Consider the following 23,394-nt stretch of genomic DNA (forward strand, 5'->3'; position numbering starts at 1 on the left):
TGGTTTTAAATACGACTTGCATGTCGTCAATCTTTGTAATCATAAATCTCGAATGTAACTCGAGTTATTCTTGTAAGTTCATTAGATTAGTTTTTCTTTCAATCTATGTAATGTAATTGAAGACTCAAGAAGGCTATCCAATGGAGGTGATACAAAGAAGAAGACGAGGCATACAAGAAGTCTAAACAAAGAAGAAGACTTATGTAATAAGTAGTTGTATTTATTTCCATCACCATATTAGATTGACCTTGATCTTTATCATGAGCTTGATAAAGATCACATAGGATGGGGCCATAACCAAACACATTTACTTTATTGCACTTTACATTTACTTGTTTATTTAATTTTATATATGAGATATATGCTAATGATTACCATGCGATGATAGATTTAGGTGAACTTAAATCAATATAAGGCGTGCTCTAGAAAATCTAGAATAGGAATCGTTTCTTGCCTTAACAATAATATTATGAATACAATCATGAGATTCTTGTGTTTATGAAACACGTAATTAAATATGAATTTTCAATATTGAGAGAAAGGATGATTCTGTGACGGCCTCAACCCCGGGGTCAGGAGTTGACGTCATCAACAACAATAATAACAATTATAAATCAATCTAAAACATAACTATGACCCCTTTACCAAGACCTTTTCCAGGTTTAAGTATGACTCAGGTTACTCAACTAACACAACTCAAACTTACAACAATCATCTCGACGCAGCTAACTTAACACACCAACTCAACAGACCACCCTTGGTCTAGCACAACCATCTCAGAGGAGTCCGACACGAAAGGAACTGGAACTCTGCCCGACTATCACCGAAGAATCTCCTAGGCATCTGCAATATATATATATATATATATATATAAAACATTCTGCAAGGGTGAGGAATTGCTTGCTCAACAACACCACTATATGAATAACAAGTAAAACAGTTTAAAGTAAAACGGTTACAGGAACAGAATTCATAACTTGCCAGAAACATGTAAAACAGTTATAAACTGGATATCAAAACTAGCATGCTCTGTAAAACAAGATCAACAGTCGTGTGCTGTGCATAAAAATCATAGTTCAGTTTTTAGCATGCTATTCCATTTTCAAACCTTCCATTCCACTACAGGAACCATAACCATCTGTCCCGTTACGGGGACCCAAAGCCATTTGTTCCATTACTGGAATCACCAAAAATCATAATCAGATATGTATTTGATGTTATCTAGGGACGGCTGATCAGGCCTCCACACAAATTATCTAGGATAGTTGGTCGGACTATCACACAAAATGTCTAGGAAGGCTAATCGGGCTTTCACACAAAATCACCGGATCCGCAGAGACTAGCTAGGTCTCTGATTATCTATGCTGGACTAATTGGTTATGTAATGCGTGCAACCGAATTAGCCACTTACGCAATGTTATCCAATATCTGATTCGTTTTATCCAGTTTCATAATCACTTTTACCTATCTCTTGTTAAAAATCAATTCTATCACATCACACTATTCAAAATCTCTTTTTCATTTTAAATCACACTTTAGAGATAGGTATTTTCAGAAGTTACTTTTCCCCAAAAACACATATTTAACAACATTTTCAAACACAGGGGATACGTAACTTAAAACGTTTCTGTTCCATTACGAGAATAAAACATTTAGTTATTCACATATACTGAACCATAAAAGAATGGTCAGGGGTACTTGCCTTGCAAAGTGATACAACTATCTCTGATTGACCTTGAACCGATTCGGGACACTCAGCTTTATCGCTTTACTGTTTGACTATCTGGATCCGACTTCAACGCCCATGTCCTTCGCTTAGGAACCTCGCTGCGCTTGTCTACTGATCACTAGATTAACTTTAGTTCGATATCACTTTTTGAGTCCTTTGACTAATACCTACAGAGCCGAAATACCCTGCGTTACACGTCTAGGTATACTTGACATATCCTCGCTGACAACCTACCCATTCGATATCAATTCCTGACTCGTAATTACACATATTATAATAACACACACAATAATTAGGGTTCACATTCACGAAAAATAGGTTCAGGGTTCGTTTTCAGAAAAATACATATACCCATCATTTTACAAAAATTAGGGTTATTACTTTTTGGCAAAACAGTTCGCCACCACATACACTCAAATTTCGTATACAATATACATGTATGTTTATATATACTCGTTCGACGGCCCGGTAATTACTGGATACGCTCCCGTATTTCCGTCGTTCGGTTTCTCGGAAATTGGGCAACACCTCCTTTATTTATCAGACTAACCCGTCGAACAAATCGACGTCAAATCAATCACACCCAAAACCAAACCAACTACAATCCAATTCCCAGCCACCGATTTCAGTCAACAACGTCAATTCACAACCAATCACACAATCCAACAACCATCATCACAATTCAATTAACGATACAGCTTTTTTTAATAATCATTTATTATTCGTATTTTTATATTTATTTATTTTAAAATATTAGGACTCAGATAAAAATCATCATCGCCCACCGTCGGCTCGCCGAGGCTCATATCCGACGGCGATAAAATTCGCGGGTTTCCGTTTATATCGGACATCCAACGCGAACTTCACTAATTATTACAAATTATTCTCATCCGAATAATTTATTTTCATCAGGAATATCCAGAAATTTTATATATTCATTTTCTGCAAAAAAAATCAATAAAAGAAATTCAGTCCAACAATAAAACAAAAATCACAGGGTAACATCACGCGCATACGCAGTGGGAACAGGGAGGTCGCCTGACCGGACTCAGGTCGGCGGCAACCGGATGGAATAGAACCGACAACACAGAACCCGGTCGGAACACACACAACACGATACCCACACACATATCACCATACACACACACATAGATTAATACATATACATATATATATGTACATAGCTGAATCAACCAACAATCGGAACCAACAGAAAGAGGATGGCCGGACTAATTACCGGGAAAAACAAAGCCGAAAACATGATGGCCGAAAGAGAAAGGAGAACGGCGGTGAACTCGCCTGAAGTAGAGAACGGGGCGGAGGGAAAAAAACAGAGAAGGAAGAGAGATTTATGAGGGAGAAAACTAGAGAGATTAGAGAGAGATATAAGGGGGAGAGATCGAACAGAGAGAGTAAGAGAGAGTAACGGAGAAAGATGAGTGAACAGGGGGGTGGGTTGTTTATTGTTTTTTTTCTTTCCCTTACTCAATTTGCAAAACGTATGATTAACTTGCTGAAATGCTGACACGTGGAGTCTGAGATAAATACAAAGGTTTAATGAGCTGTTTTGACCTGAAATTCGAAATTAAACGAACCGAGTCGCGATTAAAATAAACTCGGAAAAGCACAAAAATAGTTTTAAAATTTTCTAAAAATCCCGAAGTTAATAAAATAAAATTTCTCTAATTTTTAAAGCATTTTTGAAACGCAACTCGTACCCGCATTACACAATTAGTTAACCGAGCTGCACTTAAAACAAATTCAGAAAATTACAAAAATAGTCTTAAAATGTTATAAATATCCGGAAGTAAATAAAACTGTAAATTTCGAAATTTTAAAACAATTTTTGAAATGCAATTTTCCCAGTTTTCTCAACTAAACGAATCGACGTGCGGGTGAAACTAACTCCGAAAATTCCCGAAATAATTTTAAAATTCTCAGAATTTTACGAACTTAATAAAATATAGGTTTCATAATTTTTGAAGATTTTCATAATTAAATATGGATTTTTACCATTAAACACACTCAGAAAATCATTTAATGATAAATAATTAATGAAATATTGATTTCTCAATTTTATAAATTTTTAAAAATAATTATTCAAATTATAAAGCCAATAAAATAATTTTAAAGACATTTCAAGTATTTACGCAAATAAATTTGCATTAAATCCACTTTTAAAAATGAAAACAATTCAGCATACTTAATAATCACCTATACAGATAAAATCCATAGCTGACAGAAGTTATACACATATATTATTCATTTAATAATTCCATAATTATGCATTTAAATAATATAAAAATACACGAGTCGTTATATCCTTCCCCCCTTAAAAAGATTTTGTCCTCAGAATCTGATCTAACTAAACAAGTGAGGATATTTGTCAAGCACATCTGATTCTAACTTTCAGGTAGACTCTTCGACTCAAGGATTTATTCAAAGCATACTCACTACAGACATAATTTCAATACTAAGGACTCGCTCTTAACGATCTAGGATTTGGATCGATTATTCCACGCAGAACAAATTTGGATGAGAGCCCATTGGCTTCTATTTAATGGGTTGATTCCGAATCAGGTATATATCACCTTAATATTGACATGCAAGATATATTATATATATATACTGCAACTGCAGCAGCCACGTCAACTTATGGCAACTATACTTATATTTACCAATATCGCGAATGACTTACTATATTGAGGACTCAGCTTGTCCTTTCTGTTCAACTTAACCAATCTCTGTCAGGGTAAAACTTTCACCTATACCCCGATCCTCCTTCTATATATTCATACTCTTTCAATGAGAATCCGCTTTCTCTCTTTGTACATTTTGAGTCGTTTCAACTCTTTCCCGAGTACACCACCACCCTCTCGATGTACTAAATTAATTCAGGATTTAACACTATCTCTATTCCTACTTTATCTCAATAGAGTGAGGACCACACTTATGTCCAAACACACTTCATAAGGTAACATTTTCTTACTAACATGATAGCTATTAGCATAGAAAACTCAATCCACGGTAGGTGATTACTTCAGTTTCCTTTGTCAACCCAACACATATACTCTCCACATTTCTTATATTGACCAAATCATCTTCTCACTTTGACCCTCTATCTAAGGGTGATAGATAATACTGATTTTCAATTTAGTTTCCAACATCCGATCACTTCTTACTCATTTCCATCAGTTAAGGCTGGGAAATAATCTTATATACTAACTTCTCATCGCCTTCATATACTCAACTTCAATTCCCAAAGTTTCCAATTCCTTTACTAATTCCTTAGCAATCTTAACCACATTCAATCATTTTTCTCTGCACGCAACATAAACTACTACATTGGCTTTGCTTAGATGGTTGTTAGTGAAATACTCAAATTTTTTTGTTATTTTCAACCAAAATTCATACTTCAAAACTTAGCGTATAATTGCTTCCCTTCTAATCTTCGTAAGGAAATCATGGGGCGTTCTACACAGACTTTCTTAATCCTTAAACAGCTGAAGATGTTATCAATAATTAAAATTTACTTATCCAAGTACTTCTTACACACCATGTCCCTAAAATCCTTATATAAAACTAGTACACTTGTGACTTCATATACTATCACCTGAACTTGCAATGCTCATAACTTATCGCAGTCCCTGATATGTCATCAGGTTGAATCTTACCTCAATTTTGAGAAATAACACATTCCTTGAATTAGGCTGCATAAGTAATCAATTCTTAATAAAGGTTACTTATCCTTATGCGGCATCTTGTTAAACTTCTGATAATCAATACACAATCTCATAATTTCATTCCTATTTCCCAGCAACATCACTGGTGCATTTCAGGGGACTCTATCTATTACACTCACTTCCCTTTCAATCACTTTCACAATTATCGCACTAATTATTTCTTTCCACTGACTTCCAGAGATTCCAGGGCATTTATTTATTATCCAAAATTCCTCTAGCTTAAATATTCTCTTCTTCATATCCTTACAGATGGTGGATCTACCTTATGTCCTTAGCTTATCACTTCTTTTCTCGCATGATTGGAAGACTTCCCTATATTACTTCTGGATCCAGAAACTTACCTTACTATTGGCTTCTGTACACTTTATACTTCACTTCTTCTAAAAACCGTTCCTTACCTTACTACAGGACAACCATCCCGATCCTAAAATCATATCGAACTCTTCTAGCTCGAAGGGTGGCAAATCATGTGCAACTACGTCTAAGTTCTAAATGCTCGATCTCTTGGTCCTTTTAGAAGTTCTGCCTCTGGCTGTAATATCAGGGATATATCGTGTAATTATTTTGCTATTAAATAACTATTATATGTGTTCAGTATCTATTCTGTGAATTAATTGTTAAGTGTTATCTGTATTTGGATATTCAAAAATAATATTAATTGAGTACTTAATTTTTATATGTCCAAAATAAAATATAGATAATTGTCATATCTTCCTAATTATTTTTATGTTGATTTATGAATTTATAAGAATCATATAAAATTTATAAAATCTTCTTCCAGGTATTTAAAATCTATTTTATTAAAACGAGAATCAACCGACGTCATCAGTTGTTACGTTTTTGGAACCCGAAACTCTTCCCAGAACTCCTTCCTAACCTAATTGTAATATTCCAAGCATATTCCATGTTTCGACTTTTTCGATCCGGCGTACGGTTTGTTCTGCGCGGGTCCCGGCGCAACATTTTTGATACAATATTCGTTTCGGTAAATCATTAAAACCCGTATTTTCGATAAACGGGAGCTTTTTATTAAACTATCACAATTATCACCTTGTAATACGTGTAACCAGGCGCTGAGACCAAGACCGCAGTACAAATTGTACTGATCCGGATAATTATCCCGAAAACCGATACCGATTGGATCAGTTTTTATAAATAAACGTACCGTTTTATATCCGGAATGATCCAACGGGATACTAATTTTCCATAATTATAAATAGCCTTTTCCCGTATTTTATTTCGTATCAAAATCATTTGCAGACAGATAATTATATAATTTTCAGAGAAAAACCCTAATTTCATAAACTGTTCTAAGAATCAAACAGCAAAACGAAGGCGTTACCGATCTTTGTTTTCAAAGATCGAGTACTCAATCCAAAGGATTTGAAGTGTTCTATCAGATTCTGAGCTTCGTTTTACTGCAGAAATCAAGGTTTATTTTCTATATTTTTATTTATTTTCGAATTAATTTTATTAAAAATATGAATTTTTGTTCGGATGATTGTTTGTATGATTTGATGATTGCATGTTGTAGAGCTTGTTTTCCTGATAATTTTGATATATTATACGTCTGATTTGGAGTTCAATAACATGTTCAAATTTGAGTTTAATTTTCGAATTTCAAAATTAGGGTTTATAACCCGTATGAATGTTCTTAGTTGAAATTTGGAGGTTTCTTCTTCTCGAATAGATAGATATTGTGGTATAGTGGATTGTGTTCTCTGTGAAATTTGCAATCCAGACGTATAAGTTTCATGAATCAACGAGGTCCGTAGAGAAGGGAGTTGTGTTTTGAATATTTTCGAAGTTCGCCGGAAACTGGCAAACTTCACGGCCAAATTCCGGCCAACTCAGGGATTGTTAGGTTGTTCTGATTGCATGGTTGTGTTCCTGGTAGTTTGTATATGTGATCTGGAACTTGTGGTAAGGTGAGGTGGCCGGAATCGTGTTCTCCGGCAACCCCTGCATTTTCCGGCGACGGGGGTGTAAAATTGCAGTTTGATACCTGAACTTTTGGGGACGATGCAGTTTGGTCCCTGAAGTTTCCAGACTTTGCAAATTTAGGATTCTTGTTTTAAAAATGTTTAAAAATCATATTTCCTATTTATTTTTATTATAAAATTCGTTTTTAATTTCTGAAAATTCTAAAAATTATTATTTTAATTCCGAAAATTATTTTTAATTCGAAAATAAATCTGAATTAATTAGTTAATTAATTTCAGTTAATTTTAATTGATTAATTGGTCAATTAATTCGAAAATTAATTGATTAATTGATTTAATTAATTATTAATTGATTTTACTTAATTATTTAATTAGATTTAATTATTTAAAAATGATTTAAAAATTCCAAAAAATAGTTTCGAGCTTTAAAATATTATTCTAAATTATTTCCAAGGCTCGATAATTATTATAAAATTGTTTCGAAGCCAGAATTGGCCAACCGAACTCTGTTTATTGCCCCGAAATTGATCCAACGACCCGTTTTAATTCCGAAAAATGTTTTAAAAATCATTTTAAATACCAAAAAGCCTATTTATGACCCGAAACTTCTTTATAAATGATATATCATTGATTATGTGACGTATTATGTGTTATATGTGACTTGTTGGTTGATTGTCGGTCTGTATATTCGATGTTTACTTGTTCATTACATAACTTTCAATCTGTTAATCGGATTTGGGTGAAACGAAGGGTAGATAGAAGTATGTGTTGAATAGAATCATATGAGTTGAATATTGATAGATGTTTTTAATATGTGAGCAGAAGAGGTAAGACGTAGAAAAGGGAAACAGGTAGTTGAGGAGTGAGACGATTGAGATTGGAAGCGAGTATAGTGTAGTAAGCTAACAATAGGCAAGTGTTCTGAACTTTCTCGAGATATTGTAGTACTTAGTAGCCTGTTGATATTGCAAGTGCTTTGAAGCACTGAAACCCAAACCCTGATTCCAGTTATTGCTCTTGAGCCATAAACCCTATTCTTTCTAAGCTATTGATTATTGCATACCCGAATACGAACCTCAAGTATACGATACTACTCCACAAATACATACAAACTAAATACCGAATACTGAATCGAATTACCCACACACTCCAACCATTGTATCCTATGCTTTGAAAGGCAAAATCATTGAAACCTTGAAACATTGATTCCTTTATTATCCAATTCTTTCATTACCCAATAGCTAAGCTTTGAAAATGCCATATTGATCCTCATAAACTCTGAAACCATTTCATTATGAAACATCCAATGTTGTTAATGATTCTATTTATTGTTTATTATTGCTTATTATGTTATTATGCTAGAATTGGATTGTTTTTATAAAATTGTGGACCAAATTCGTGGTCAGACCATATAATGGTCAAGTTAGGCCAATGTGTGCCTTGGATCCAGTAGTTAGAGCAATGTCGTGTACTTTGCTCGGGGTTAGTGCGTGACTGATCAACAGCCTAACCTTGGTTTTTAAAATAAAAGTATAATATCCAATTCTAAATCATAATCCATTGTTCACTTGATATCATAACCATATTTACCTGATGATCATTATTCTCAATTTTGTCATGGTGACTTGCTGAGCTAGTTAGCTCATTTGTGCGATGTTGTTTATATTCTTTCCAGTTAAAAAGGAACAAGTTGGTAGTGAGGATCCCCAGTCCAGCGTGAGAGCTAGGGGTTCAGGTTGATCGAGTTAAGCTAGCAGGCTTCTTTTGGAATAATTTAAGTTTGTAAAAATTTGTAATAATGCTTAATACTCAGTTTGAGTTTGAATGGTTGGGATTTGAACGGTTTGTAATATAAGTAGATGTGTTTGGCTTGTGTGCATACTTTAACATGTTGCGATCCTTGGTAGTTGGTAAGTAGGGTCACTGCATATTATTATTATCTTTATTATTGTTATAAGCAGGTTATAATTAAGGTGTGTGAGTGGACCCCAAACTTCTGACCCGGGTTTGGAGGGCGCCACACTGGCTGTGCTGGATATTGGCCCTTGAGATGTAGTATCTTGAGTAACCGTTCTACAACTCCTTGCAATATGCCCAACTTTTCCACAATTATAACACGTAACTCCTGGATTTTCTGGATTACATTCCGATGCATAATGACCCTTATCTCCACACTTAAAACATTGCACATTCTTTTTGCATGAACCACTGTGTCTCCTGTCACAGGACTCACAATCCACTGCTGACTTGACTCACTTAGCTAGAGTTGAAGAAATTGAAATAGCACTAGTCCTAGCCTGAAATAAACTCTGTCTCCGGAATCCTTTACTCCTGTTTTGGCCAAACCGATTAATAAATTCCTGACTGGATTCTCCTTGGTCTACCTTGTCCTTAACACCTTCTGACTTCCTTTTCTTATCACTTTCTTCCTTAACAGCCAACTTCTGGTCACTTTCCATTACCAGGGCGGCCTGAACCATAGAGGAGTATGTATTGAGTTGCAGTGCCACAACTCCTCTACGAATCTCAGGCTTCAACCCTTGCTGAAACCTCCTTGCTTTTTGAATCTTCGTACTTACATACTCAGGAACTAATCGAGCCAATTCTGTAAACTTGGCCTCATACTCCAGCACACTTCTCTCACCTTGTTTCAGTTCTAGAAACTCGACTTCCAACTGACTCCTTAAACCATCGGGAAAATACTTTTTCAAGAATAATTCTGTAAATCTTGCCCAAGAAACAGGGCCTTCTCCTTCCAACACTCGAGTGGATTCCCACCAATAATTTGCTTCATTCTTAAGAAAATAACTCGCATAATCAGTCTTAAGATCATCAATTACTTGCGTGAGGGTAAATGCTTTGTCCATTTCCTTCAGCCAATTTATGGCAACAACAGGATCCACTTCGCCTTTGAACTCTGGGGGCTTAACAGACTGAAATGATTTAAAACTAGTAGTTTGGTTTAGCTTTCCTTGTTGATGTTGTTACTGCTGAATCTGTTGGATTAACAGCAACTGTTGTTGTTGCTGCTGGCACAACAAATCTAGAATTTCATTTATAACTGGAACCTCCGCCAAACTACTACTATTTTCTTTAGACTGGATAGCTTTCTTGGGTGGCATTTTCCTGAAATATAACAGGGAATTTATTCAAAACATAATGAGAATGTATAACAAAATATCATCATTCAAACGGTGCACCTGTGTCAGGAAAATGCTGCCCAATTAAAGCACCCATGTTCCTATCCTTAGGATCCATTTATAAAAGATATCTAGATTAGCAACAATAACAACAATAACCATAGCAGAACCAACAATATCGCAGAAAACTGGAATATAAAGGTACTAAACATTATGGTATGCCCTCTCAATACAACAACCAAGCAACCTTCTAGTACCATTAAATTACAACGCTAACATATTTCATATACCGCAAAGCTAGACGGGTTATACTAGGCATCACCCCAAAAAGGGTAAACTGGTAACTCAAGTTAAATCTAAGAATCACAGACTTGGCTAATGCACTAATCCGAGTTTGAATCAACCATCCTTCCCAAGGCGACTTCTTATCTCATACAATTGACCCATCTTCCACGGTTTAACTTTTCTAAAACCGCAACCTTCAATATCGAATCATAAATCCTCTATACTATTATCGTTTCTAAGATAGCTAACAATCCAGGGTACATCTTATATTTCTTCCAGACAGTCAACTTTCAACTACTTTCGATGACCAAGACTGTCTAATCACAAAGGCTATCGACAATCCACTGCCTCTGGACTTCAAATGAAATTTCAAAATTAAAGAATCAATGATACGGGGAGGACAAAAAAAATATGGGTATGACTGAGGGCAACCATACAAGTACATAAGATGGCCAGTCTTAGTACCATACGGTCACAACACATAATTTGGCGGCGTCCCACCAGACCCTTTTGCCACATAGACAAATGGTCAATTTATATGCATTGTTTGCCCCAATCACCCTAAAAAGTCACCGAGGAGAGAAACAATATTCAGATAAGAAATTCAAAAATAGAAAGAAAAGAATCTGATTCATAAGGAGATCAACAAAACCCTAAGTAGCTTACCTCGGGTTCACAACTTCTCACAAGAAAGATATTTAATGTATAGAATAAGAAACAATTACTCTGGAGATAAAATATATTTCAAGGGAGGAAATAAAAGAGTTCAAAGATATCGCCTCCCGTTCTAATCCACATTCACTACCAAACTTAGTCATCATAACAGCCCCTGACTATTATCACGCTATCCGAACTCACCAAGGTCACACATTCTGACTAACCACACTCCTTGCCACAAAAGATGCGATATTTAGGAATAACGTTGGCGTCTTCTCAGCTGACACATCAAGAGCCCACTCAATACTGAATCCTCGCAATCAAACTCGGTTTGTCGAGGGAAAACTAGAAATCTCTATCGAACATTACTAATAATACACATACGAAGAATATGTACTCTAGGTTAGGGCAGTTCCAGTCAATCATTAAAAAATGTCAGGGTTACGTCTCCGAAACCCTTGACTAAACTCATAGACTCACTCCTCTGATTGAGTTGCTGACTTACATCTATCTACAAACCCTTCTTCACTCTTTTTACTCCATTCTTAACCTAAATCAGGGACACAAACCTGTAGCTCTGATACCAACTGTGACGGCCTCAACCCCGGGGTCAGGAGTTGACGTCATCAACAACAATAATAACAATTATAAATCAATCTAAAACATAACTACAACCCCTTTACAAAGACCTTTTCCAGGTTTAAGTATGACTCAGGTTACTCAACTAACACAACTCAAACTTATAGAAATCATCTCGACGCAGCTAACTTAACACAACAACTTAACAGACCACCCTTGGTCTTGCACAACCATCTCAGAGGAGTCCGACACGAAAGGAACTGGAACTCTGCCCGACTATCACCGAAGAATCTCCTAGGCATCTGCAATATATATATATATAACATTCTGCAAGGGTGAGCAATTGCTTGCTCAGCAGCACCACAATATGAATAACAAGTAAAACAGTTTAAAGTAAAACGGTTACAGGAACATAATTCATAACTTGCCAGAAACATGTAAAACAGTTATAAACTGGATATCAAAACTAGCATGCTCTATAAAACAAGATCAACAGTCGTGTGATGTGCATAAAAATCATAGTTCAATTTTTAGCATGCTATTCCATTTTCAAACCTTCCGTTCCACTACAGGAACCATAACCATCTGTCCCGTTACGGGGACCCAAAGCCATTTGTTCCATTACTGGAATCACCAAAAATCATAATCAGATATGTATTGGATGTTATCTAGGGACGGCTGATCAGGCCTCCACACAAATTATCTAGGATAGTTGGCCGGACTATCACACAAAATGTCTAGGAAAGCTGATCGGGCTTTCACACAAAATCACCGGATCCGCAGAGACTAGCTAAGTCTCTGATTATCTATGCTGGACTAATCGGTTATATAATGCGCGCAACCGAATTAGCAACTTACGCAATGTTATCCAATATCTGATTCGTTTTATCCAGTTTCAGAATCACTTTTACCTATCTCTTGTTAAAAATCAATTCTATCACAGCACACTATTCAAAATCTCTTTTTCATTTTTAATCACACTTTAGAGATAGGTATTTTCAGAAGTTACTTTTCCCCAAAAACACATATTTAACAACATTTTCAAACACAGGGGATACGTAACTTAAAACGTTTCTGTTCCATTACGAGAATAAAACATTTAGTTATTCACATATACTGAACCATAAAAGAATGGTCAGGGGTACTTGCCTTGCAAAGTGATACAACTATCTCTGATTGACCTTGAACCGATTCGGGACACTCAGCTTTATCACTTTACTGTTTGACTATCTGGATCCGACTTCAACGCCCAGGTCCTTCGCTTAGGAACTTCGCTGCGCTTGTCTACTGATCACGAGATTATCTTTAGTTCGATATCACTTTTTGAGTCCTTTGACTAATACCTATAGAGCCGAAATACCTTACGTTAGACGTCTAGGTATGCTTGACATATCCTCGCTAACAACCTACCCATTCAATATCAATTCCCGACTCGTAAATACACATATTATAATAACACACACAATAATTAGGGTTCACATTCACGAAAAATAGGTTCAGGGTTCGTTTTCGAAAAAATACATATACCCATCATTTTACAAAAATTAGGGTTATTACTTTTTGGCAAAACAGTTCGTCACCACATACACTCAAATTTCGTATACAATATACATATATGTTTATATATACTCGTTCGACGGCCCGTTAATTACTGGATACGCTCCCGTATTTCCGTCGTTCGGTTTCTCGGAAATTGGGCAGCACCTCCTTTATTTATCGGACTAACCCGTCGAACAAATCGACGTCAAATCAATCACACCCAAAACCAAACCAACTACAATCCAATTCCCAGCCACCAATTTCAGTCAACAACGTCAATTCACAACCAATCACACAATCCAACAACCATCATCACAATTCAATTAACGATACAGCTTTTTTTCAATAATTATTTATTATTCATATTTTTATATTTATTTATTTTAAAATATTAGGACTCAGATAAAAATCATCATCGCCCTCCGTCGGCTCGCCGAGGCTCATCGCCGATGACGATAAAATTCGCGGGTTTCCGTTTATATCGGACATCCAACGCGAATTTCACCGATTATTACAAATTATTCTCGTCCGAATAATTTATTTTCATCACGAATATCCAGAAATTTTATATATTCATTTTCTGCAAAATAATCAATAAAAGAAATTCAGTCCAACAATAAAACAAAAATCACAGGGTAACATCACGCGCATAAGCGGTTGGAACAGGGAGGTCGCCTGACCGGACTGAGGCCGGCGGCAACCGGATGGAATAGAACCGACAACACAGAACCCGGTCTGAACACACACAACACGATACCCACACACATATCACCATACACACACACAGAGATTAATACATATACATATATATATATGTACACAGCTGAATCAACCAACAATCGGAACCAACAGAAAGAGGATGGCCGGACTAATTACCGGGAAAAACAGAGCCGAAAACACGATGGCCGAAAGAGAAAGGAGAACGGCGTTAAACTCGCCAGAAGTAGAGAACGGGGCGGAGGGAAAAAATAGAGAAGGAAGAGAGATTTGCGAGGGAGAAAACTAGAGAGATTAGAGAGAGAGATATGGGGGAGAGATCGAACAGAGAGAGTAAGAGAGAGTGAGGGAGAAAGATGAGTGAATAGGGGGGTGGGTTGTTTATTGTTTTTTTTTCTTTCCCTTACTCAATTTGCAACACATATGATTAACTTGCTGAAATGCTGACACGTGGAGTTTGAGATAAATATAAAGGTTTAATGGGCTGTTTTGACCTGAAATTCGAAATTAAACGAACCGAGTCGCGATTAAAATAAACTCGGAAAAGCACAAAAATAGTTTTAAAATTTTCTAAATATCCCGAAGTTAATAAAATAAAATTTCTCTAATTTTTAAAGCATTTTTGAAACGCAACTCGTACCCGCATTACACAATTAGTGAACCGAGCTCCACTTAAAACAAATTCATAAAATTACAAAAATAGTCTTAAAATGTTACAAATATCCCAAAGTAAATAAAAACGTAAATTTTGAAATTTTAAAACAATTTTTGAAATGCAATTTATTCCCGGTTTTCTCAACTAAACGAATCGACGCGCGGATGAAACTAACTCCGAAAATTTCCAAAATAATTTTTAAATTCTTAGAATAATACGAACTTAATAAAATATAGGATTCATAATTTTTGAATATTTCCATAATTAAATATGGATTTTTACCATTAAACACACTCAGAATATCATTTAAAGATAAATAATTAATGAAATATTGATTTCTCAATTTTATAAATTTCTAAAAATAATTATTCAAATTATAAAGTCAATAAAATAATTTTAAAGACATTTCAAGTATTTACGCAAATAAATTTGCATTAAATCCACTTTTAAAAATGAAAACAATTCAGCATACTTAATAATTAATTACACGAACAATCCTGTATACCATAATCACCTATACAGATAAAATCCATAGCTGACAGAAGCTATACACATATATTATTCATTTAATAATTCCATAATTATGCATTTAAATAATATAAAAATACACGAGTCATTATAGATTCTGTCGAAAGCAGATTTCTATCTGTAAGAAAGGGGTATTAAGTGACGCCTCTGGACAATGCTCCCCCCGATCTGGGAATCAACTGATTATCGATTATTGATTTGAAATATTTAATTTAAAAGGAAGAATCTCTTTATAATATGATTATGATTGTAACATAATATAATCCCTCTAAAATTAAATAATATCAAGTAGTAATTGGCCAATGACACAACGGGCTTGTGTCGGTCATAGCCTTCCAACATGGTAGAAAGTGGTTCTTATTTTTAAATCATTGTCGTTTCGTGCTACAGCCGAGGTCTTTGATTATGAAATAAGAAATACTTGTCTATTACATAGAGATGTGTACATTGAATTAGAATCTAAAGGTCATTACGTGCTACAGCCGTGGCCGTTGGAGACCGATTCAATTGTACGAAATGTTGGGTTAGACTTGACTTAGAATATTGAGTTTATCGTGCTACAGCCGTGACTCAATTATTCAAGAGGCTAAAATTTTATTAGGGAATAACATAAGATGTAATTAAAAAGAGTTGTCTGCCTATTAAACATCACATGACGTTTCGTGCTACAACCGAGGTTGTGTGATGGAATGTAGGATCCCTATTCCAACTAGCATTATGAATGCAAAATTTTCACTTAGGGGTTGTATAAATTAGAAAACTAGTGGGAGCTACTTATGAATAAAGACCTGATTCATATAGTGTCTTGAAATGAAATTGAATGTTTTCTAAGTGTTGTTATGTGTTCATCATTTACAGATTTACTATATTCGTTATGTCTTCTGCACTATCACTCCGGAGTATACTAGATGCTCACAAGTTGACTGGTCCTAATTTTCCTGACTGGCTTCGAAACTTAAGAATCGTTCTCAGGGTTGAGAAGTTGGAATATGTGCTTGACTCACCTAAGCCTACTGAACATGCTAGCGATGCACATAATGATGAACATGTTGTGTATCGTAAGTGGATAGATGATGCAAATGTTGTTCAATGCATCATGCTAGCTTCCATGAACATTGAGCTACAAAAGCAACATGAGCATATGGATGCTGAAACTATCCTTATGCATCTACAAGAGTTGTATGATGTGGCAGGGAGGACAGCTCGATATGAGATATTGAAGGAACTGTTCGGTTGTAGGATGTCTGAGGGATCATCTGTGAATGACCATGTACTTAAGTTGATCAATTTGATTGAACGCCTTGGACAACTTGGTTTTGCCATGGATGGGGAGCTGAGCCAAGACTTGGTCTTGCAATCACTTTCGAGTTCGTTCTCGCAGTTTGTTGTGAACTTTCACATGAATAAGCTGGATGTCAGCCTGCCTGAACTCCACAACATGTTGAAGACTGCGGAATCAAATTTTCCCCCTAAGAAAAGTTATGTTCTTCTAATTGGTGAAGGTTCAAATCCTAAGAAAAGGAAGAAGAACCCTTCCAAGAAGAAGAAAGTAGGTGAGAAAAAGCCGGTTCCACCAAAAGCTGAAGACCCCAAGAGCAAAGCTGTTTGCTTTCACTATAACAAGGTGGGGCACTGGAAGAGGAACTGCAAGGTTGACCTTGCAGAATTGAAGAAGAAGAAGAAGAAGGGTAGTGAGACTACTGTTTCTGATTCAGGTATGTTCATGATCAAAGTTAATATGCCACTAAGTCAAATTTCTACTTGGGTATTAGATACCGCCTGTGGTTCTCATATTTGCAATTCGTTGCAGGGACTAAGGAGAAGTAGGACTCTTGAAGAAGAGGAGGTGATTCTACGGATGGGAAATGGAGCAAGAGTTGCTGCTGAAGCTGTAGGATCATTTCATTTACATATGCCTACGGGCAAGACTATTGTTCTAAATAATTGTTATTTTGTTCCCTCGATTGTGAGGAATATTATTTCTATTCCATGTTAGACTTGCCTGGATTTTCATTTGTTATTCAGAATAATAAATGTTCAATTCTTAGAGATAACGTTCTTTATGGAAGTGATATTTTAAACAATGGTCTGTATTTATGTGACGTAGAGTATAATTTACTACAAATTGAACATACTAATAAAAGAAAAGGGATGATGAAAATCTCACTTTCTTGTGGCACTGCAGACTTGGTCATATTAGTGAAAATAGACTGCGGACATTGCATAAGGAAGGGTTACTTGACCCCTTTGATTTTGAATCATATCCTACATGCGAGTCTTGTCTATTGGGTAAAATGACCAAATCTCCATTTAGTGGACATGGAGAGAGGGCTGCAGATTTGCTAGGATTGGTACAAACAGATGTATGTGGACCAATGTCTACGCAAGCCATGGGTGGATTTTCATACTTCATTGCTTTCATAGATGATCGATCTAGATTCAGATATGTGTATTTGATGAAACACAAGTCTGAAGCATTTGAAAAGTTCAAAGAATATAAGTATGAAGTGGAGAAACAAACCAAACATAATATTATAACTCTTCAATCAGATCGAGGTGGTGAATACTTGAATGGAGAGTTTGTAGCTTATCTCAAAGAAAATGGTATAGTCTCCCAGTGGACTCCTCCATATACTCCACAGTTGAATGGGGTATCTGAAAGGAGAAATCGAACTTTGTTAGACATGGTTCGGTCCATGATGAGCTATGCGAATCTTCCAGTATTCCTGTTGGGTTATGCATTGGAAACCTCAGCATATTTACTAAATAAGGTGCCTTCCAAATTTGTTCCTCAAACTCCATATGAGATATGGAAAAAAGGAAACCGAGTCTTAAACATGTTAAGATTTGGAGATGTCTAGCTTATGTCAAGAAAGTTGACCCAGATAAGCTGGAATCTCGATCTGTAAAATATAATTTTGTGGGATATCCTAAAGAGACTTTAGGGTATTACTTTTACACCGATCATCGGGTGTTTGTCTCCAGACATGCTACCTTCTTGGAAAAGCAGTTTATCCTTGAAGGAAACAGTGGGAGCAAAATTGAACTTGATGAAGTTCAAAAAGCACAAACTACTACGGATCAAGTGGAAACACCTGTTCAGACTGAACAACCTTCTGTGGAACAGCCCATTCGTAGGTCAGGGAGAGTATCTCGCCAACCTGAGAGGTATTATGGCCTTGTCATTGAGAATGACAATGAGTTGTCAATCATTGATGATGACAACCCTGTGACCTATAATGAGGCTATGAGTAGTGTTGACTCAGAAAAATGGCATAGTGCCATGAAATCCGAAATGGAATCTATGTATACCAACCAAGTATGGACTCTGGTTGAGGCGCCTGAAGGTGTTAAGCCTATTAGGTGCAAGTGGGTATACAAAAGAAAGATTGGAGCAGATGGGCAGGTGGAGACCTATAAGGCCAGGCTCGTGGCAAAAGGATTCAGACAAAGGCAAGGGATTGACTTTGATGAAACTTTTTTGCCTGTAGCCCTGTTAAAATCAATTCGGATTTTGCTTGCGATTGCTGCTTACTATGACAATGAGATCTGGCAAATGGACGTGAAAACGGCCTTCCTCAATGGGAAACTTAAAGAGGAAGTGTATATGACACAGCCAGAGGGTTTTCTTTCCAAGACAAATGAACACCTAGTGTGTAAGCTGCTGCGAACCATATATGGTTTAAAGCAAGCATCTCGTAGATGGAACATCCGTTTTGATGAGACAATCAAAGAGTTTGGTTTTATCAAAAACATTGATGAACCATGTGTCTACAAAAAGGTTAGTGGGAGCGCGGTAATATTTCTTGTATTGTATTGAAAGAGGGGACGTCAAGAGAGTTGACACACATAACAACATAGTATACCCACTCACAAAGCCACTTTCTCAAAGTCACTTTGATCGTCATAAAAACAAGATGGGTATTAGATACCAGAGTGATTGGCTTTAGTACAAGTGGGAGATTGAAAGAGATGTGTCCTAAGTCCAATCATGTATGATGATTTAAGAATAACTTTTATGTAATATTTTTTGATTTCATTGATATTAATAAAAGATTTGTTTTGGTTTTATTGCGGGCTTTATCTATTTAAGTGTTTAAATAAGATATACCATAGTTTAGAGTAAAGCTTTTTATGGATTATGATGAGATCATAATAATGAGACCTAAAAGATGATAACTCTAAACTTAAATATTTACTGGTCGTAGGATTACTAACTAGTAATTAGTAATCCACAAAGATCGGTACATACTATACTTGCTTCATTATGAAGGATGTCTGTTCTCATAGACATTTGTGTGGTGACACTATAGCTAGTATGTAGGTGCTTATTATAGAATAAGTTCACTGAACATGACTCACACAGCTGAACAACTGATGGAGTTCACTCACGTGTCAGCAGTTGTTCACATAGTGATAGTTGTACAAGTATCCTTAGACTTGAGGTCATCATAGTCATCTTGTGTACACTGAACTATGCTTTGGTTTAGTTCTTAGTCTCTAGGGACAATTATAAGGGCTCTACTGGGTATATAAATTTGTACACGAAGATAGTGTATGATCAATAAAGGATCTACTTCTTCCAGTAAAGGAAGAGAATGTTCAATGCTGATCCACTTATGCTAGTTCAGGAATCTCTGGCCAGAGTGAATGAAATTAGAAAGGAGTTTCTAATTTACATTAAATAGAACTAAGCATAGTGAATGGAAAAGCAAATTATTAAATAATATAGGCTTGACACAAGTTTCATGCCTTGTATTTAATCGTGACATTGCAGGGTAGAAGGAATTGATTGTACGGTAACTACTCACTGAATAGGTTCTTGGTATTCTAAGCAGTGAATTCGTATTATCCGGATAGTCGCGATATGCTGAGAAGTATCACTCACGATGTAGAATAAATATGATTAATTTATTAATTAATCATATTTAATGAATTAGAGAATTTATATAAATAATGATAAAATAGTTTTATTATTATTTATTTCTACTACCGGCTTAATATTGAACCTACAGGGTCACACCATAAAAGAGAATGATTTAATGGTGGAGGAATTAATTAATAATTGCTGGTAATTATTTATTTGTGAAATAAATAATTAATTAGCAGATTTAATAATTGATTAAATAAGATTTAATTAATTCTTAATATTATTAATTACGAATTTAATTTTGGAAATTAAATCAAGTGAGAGAATTATTTTTCTAAAGTGTTTAGAAAAGGGATTAATGATTAAAAGGTGTTTTAATTATTAGTTAATTGGTTAATAAGAATAATCAATTAAAGGGTTAATAATAATAATATTTTATGGAAAATTTTCAGCTGAAAATTTTGCCTATAAATATACTGTTATAAACCCTATTTGCCTCAACCCAAATAGTTAACCCTAATTCTAAAGTAGAACAAGAGGGAGGCAACTAATTCTCTCAACTTCTTCCTCCTCCATCACATTGTACTCTTGGTGGATACCGGTGGAGTGCTTCACACTTGAGGAACAGCTGCTAGGGATTTTCGTTCATCGTTCTTGGATCGCTATTAAAGACCTCCATATTTCCATTAACGTAAAACTTCTTAAAGTAAACATAGTGAACTACGAATTAAATATTATTTTTCGCATGGATCCTGCGGAGGGTTTCGTTTTTTTTAAGATTTAAATTTACGTTTTCGTTGCGTTTATGTGCTAAAAATCCTTCAGTAACTAGGTGCTGAAGGAGTTGCAGATACTTGACCAACAAACTTGTTGTCATTTTGAGTGGATTTAACAGAATTATTCTTAGTCTTTGGTGGAAAACCAATCATATGAAAGCACCTGTCACGAGTATGATTCTTCCCTTGACAATATGTACACTCCAGATTATAGCGTTTGTTCTCCGAGCATTTCTTATCTGGACGTTCAGAATTCTTGAATTCAGATTGTGAAAATCTAGACTTACTCATAAGAGCAGCAGATTCAATTCTAGGTTGAGCTAAAGAGACATCGTTTCTTTGTCTCTCTTCTTGTTGTAAAAGAGATAAAACATCAGTGAGAGGTGGCATATGAGTCATCATTAAAAGTTGTCCTATGATATTAGTATAAATCTCATTCAGACCCATCAAGAACTGTGTAACCTTCATAACCTCATCAGCTTATTCTTGTTGCTTCTTAGCAGTGCAAGTACATACACAAACACATTTAGGAATGCTTGATGCGTGCAACAGATCATCCCAAAGCGTCTTGAACTTTTTATAATAACCAGAAACAGATAGTATCTTGAGTAAGTGATCCTAGAGCCTTTTTCAATTCGAAGATCCTTGGACCATTACTTTGAGAATAACGCATATGAATATCATCCCAAACATCACTAGCTAAGGTAATATAAACCAGACTTGACCGAATTTCAGGAATAACAGAATTAAGCAACTAGGTGATTATCATATCATTGCAACGTTGCCAGTGAGCAAAATAAGCAGATGTTTCATTAAAAATCTTGAATTTACCAGTAACAAAACCGAGTTTGTTCTTCGTTGAGAGTGCAAGATACATCGATCGCTTCCATTCATTGAAGTTCTCTCCATTAAGTGCAACTATAACTAGAACTTGACCAGGATGATCCGATTGATGTAGGTACAATGGATGACTTGCATCCAGAATAATAGAACGATAAGTATTTTTCAGATCAGCATCAATAGTATTATTTTCATTTGATGTATGAGTATTTTCATCGATCGTAGTCATGCTGTTTGATGAAATGTCACTGAGATGTTTTCAGAAAAAATGTTTGTAAACTTCAAGAAAGTTTCACAATCTGATGATGAAGATCATAATCTTCAAGAAAGTAACACAATCAACTGATGATGAAGGTCATAATATGAACAATAAGATCTGGAAAAGAAATAAAGTAAAATGGAAGAAAAATCGAAGCTTCAAGTTGAAGCTTTAATGGCGAAAGAAGAAGGAAAGAAGAGCGAGAGCTCTGATACCATGAAGAATTTGATGAAATGAGAAAAGATTTACATTCAATTCATTCCAAAACTGTACAGCAAAACTTGTTTATATACAAGTTCAGAAAAATCAGATCTCACGAACTTGTATCTATTCTATATCTATATTTCTAACTAACTTGAAATAGATGAAAAGACATATCTACCCTTCTATACTAACTAACCTATCGACTATCTATCTTGTTATCTTTAATAGAGTTGGACTACCTTATAAGAGCAACTCCAACGGCTTAGTTATTTGGAATCTTAAAGTCAAATATAAGGAATATGGAGAGAAAAACTACTCCAACAGTATCTTAGTGATTCTAAAATTCACTAAGATCTTCTTCTCATTCCTTATCTTTAGCTAACCTCTTTACTCTTCTAACTTTTATTTTATAATATATATTTGAAACAAACACTTTTTCTTTATTCACTTCATGTAATAATGTTATTAATTTATATTATTAAATAACAAGGATTCTATAAATGTCTTAAATGTTTTAAATAACAAGGATCCTATTAATGTCTTAAATAACAAGGATCCTATTAAATTATATTATTTTTAAGGGACACACAGAATTACTGTTGGATTGCTCCAAGTGTGAGGAACCTACTAAGGCCCATTTGTTTCGCCCTGAATGTTACTCAATGAACACTGATTTGACCGCATAGGTCATTTGTCTGAAAACATTTAACACATGAGCGATTCATAAATCACCTAATTATTCTAGATAACTTTATCCGAATGATTCATATGATACTGTCCACACCTTTTATCAAGCTTTTATATTATTTTTTTCCTTCTTTTTTGCAAAAGCCTATTTTCTCTTTCATTTTTAATATTTTTTTATTAACTATAATTATTATGACATTCATAATTATATCATTTTGCACTAACATTAAAACAAATATTATG

This window comes from Apium graveolens, chromosome 7 (genome assembly GCF_009905375.1).
Source record: "Apium graveolens cultivar Ventura chromosome 7, ASM990537v1, whole genome shotgun sequence".
Taxonomy (NCBI): Eukaryota; Viridiplantae; Streptophyta; class Magnoliopsida; order Apiales; family Apiaceae; genus Apium; species Apium graveolens.